Genomic DNA, 2802 nt, shown 5'->3' with positions numbered 1-2802 from the left:
GAACCAGAAAGCCTGGGTGTGAATCACAGCTTTGCTACTTTCTAGCTTTCTGACCTTGAATAAGTTCCATATCCTCTTTGATCCTTAATTTCCTCATCTAGATGCAGGTGCCAGATAAACTGCTTATTGTATCTTCACTTAGGTGCAGGCTTGGGAATACAGAGTTCCTAGACTGCCTTGAGGGTTGTCCACCTAGTTAACCCTGTTTGTTTTTTTACTGCCAGGTTGGTGATTATGGTATTGGAGGATTCTTTGAACCTCATTTGGATTATTTTTTGGTAAGGGCAAAATGTTACTCCTCTGAGCTGTGTTTCGAGTGGCAGGAGAAGGTCAGAGCTCATATGGAAGTTTTGTCTTCTTCTCATGGGGCCTCTAAATTATTAAAGATAAATCTTTAGGGACTGTTTTAAAACAACACCCCAGAAGAGAAAAAAGCCTTTACCCCCTTCTCCTAATGTGATGATTTCTCCTTCAGCACCTGGAATTGAGATGACTTCTTGGGATGGAAAGTGATAGAGAACTGCCCTTGGTTCCTGAGACAGGAGTTAGGGGTTGCATGTCATCTGGGGCAGGTTCCCCTCGGTGCGCCCCCATGGAGGAGGCCAGGTGCGCATGGCTGCAGCCCTAGATGCTCTCACCTCCTCCTGTATGGCAAGGAAGGCACTGGCTGCGGGAGCTCAAGAGGGGGCGGCCTGTGCAGCCTGTGTGGGCGTATGAGTGGAGGTGATCAGGGCCAGATAGTGGAGGGGAAGCCACATGGCCAGCCTCCAACTGGGGCTCGAGCTACTCTGCCTGGGTTTAAAACTTTAAATGAGAGTAGAGTATTATTTATAAGAAAATGGGAGTGAATAGTCATCTCTAAAACCTCTTTCAGCCTTTTTTCATAAGAGAGACCATATTAAACTTACATATTTGAAGACTGCATAATCCTGCCTCCAGTGCCAATCATTTCTCTGTTTTGTGATCATTGTGACTCATAAGAACTTTTTCAGTAACAAATGAAGTGATCCAGGGGCATGGAAAATACAACTTTTACACTGTTCTGGGATTGGCTATGAGCTCCAGCATTTTCATTGGCAAGAGTTTCATTTTGAAAAAACAAACAAAAAAAAACCCCAACAACAACAAACAAAACAAACTCTTCTGCAAGTTGCCAGGAAAGACTCCAAGAGAGCAGGTCAAGGTGGCCATGCATATCTTAAAGAATCATTGTGGTGGGCTGGATTGCTATCAATGGGAGCAGATGAGGTGGCCAACTTTGCTGCATATGCCTTTGCACCAGCCACCCTTGTGACTTCATTAGGAGCTCTCAGCATCCCGGTAAGTGCATCCTTTCTTCATACACCCACTCTAAATGAAAGACATAATTGTCATGGGAAAATTGGTTGTTTGCTAAGTATTCTAGAATCTATAGTTATGGTCATTCATGCTCTAGAGAAGAGGAGATCAAGACTTCAAACGAAATGTCTCATAAGCTGGGAGATCCAGGTTTTGTAGTCTTTGCAACCCTTGTGGTCATTGTGTCATTGATATTAATCTTTGAGGTGGGACCTTGCCATGGACAGACAAACATTCTTGTGTACATAGAAATCTGCTCTGTAATCAGAGTGTTTTTGTTGTCCTGTGTTAAGGGCCTGAGCCTTGATATCAAAGAGATGTTTGCTGGAAAGCCTGTGTTGTGACATCTGGCCAGGATTCTGCTGCTGAGCCTTATAGTCTGTGAGAGCACACAGATTAATTACCTGGGCAGGGCCCTGGGTATATTCAATACTTTCATTCTCACTTCAGTGTATTACATATTTTTTACAACCTCAGTTTGAACTGGTTCAGCTATTCTTTTTTTTTTTTTTTTTGAGAGAGAAAGAGAGAGAGAGTGCTCATGAATGGGGGGGGGGGGGCGGGCGGCAGAGATAGAGAGAAACACAGAACCTGAAGCAGGCTCCAGGCTCTGAGCTGTCAGCACAGAACCTGACATGGGGCTCAAACCTACAAACCACAAAATCATGACCTGAGCCAAAGTCAGACGTTTAACCAACTGAGCCACCCCGGTGCCCCATGTTTAGCTAGTCTTTTTGAGAAGTGGCAAGATATGCCTATTGATGATGTTGATGGTACTTTGATGGTACTTTTACAATCATTGTGGGAATATTCTTGTTGCATGCCTCTAAAGATATCAGCTTTATTCTAAGTAGTCTCCCTTTGTCTTTTTGAAAGACAAAAAAGCAGTGAATGGCAATCTCTCTAACATGTATGAAGTTCTTAATAATAATGAAGGAAGCTTAACCTGTGGAATTGAAGAACACAGTGATGAAAATATCTCCTGAAGAAATGGAAATCTCACAGCTTTTTAAAAGTTAATGCAATTAGAAGATGAATCTATAATTGGATTATAAAGTGAATTTGAGTATCAGAATGTGACTGAAAAAGCATTGTTCTCAACAAATGTTCTCTAGAGACAATCTTTTTAAAAGTTTCACTGAAATTGACCAAGAAATGATTTTTCTTATATTTACATGTTGGTAGTTCACTAAAATGACCTCATTACATGGCCAATTTCTATTGGCCTTGTATTAATATAGAGGTGTTTTAAATTTTCCTTTTGCCAAATCTAAGTGCATTGACAGTTTTAAGTCCATAAAAATGTTTTATTTTTTCATTGGTGATGACAATCTGAAATGTACATTTGTCATCCCCACTCCATCAATCCCTGACCATTTGGAGGGTTTTTGATTTAAAAAAGAAGAAAATTTTCCTAATCATTATACTGTGATTTACTTTACCTATACAAATGATTTTAATTTT

At 40.9% G+C, this 2802-nt stretch overlaps 1 pseudogene; it reads left to right on the top strand.

The window, feature by feature from the left end:
- The first annotated feature begins 612 nt into the window (after positions 1 to 612).
- On the top strand, positions 613 to 2351 carry LOC102956299 (annotated as a pseudogene).
- Positions 2352 to 2802: the final 451 nt, after the last annotated feature.

Source organism: Panthera tigris, chromosome A1, assembly GCF_018350195.1.
Source record: "Panthera tigris isolate Pti1 chromosome A1, P.tigris_Pti1_mat1.1, whole genome shotgun sequence".
In the NCBI taxonomy this organism is placed as follows: domain Eukaryota; kingdom Metazoa; phylum Chordata; class Mammalia; order Carnivora; family Felidae; genus Panthera; species Panthera tigris.
The sequence above is the reverse complement of the archived record's forward strand: the minus strand, read 5'-3'. Positions and strand labels throughout refer to the sequence as shown.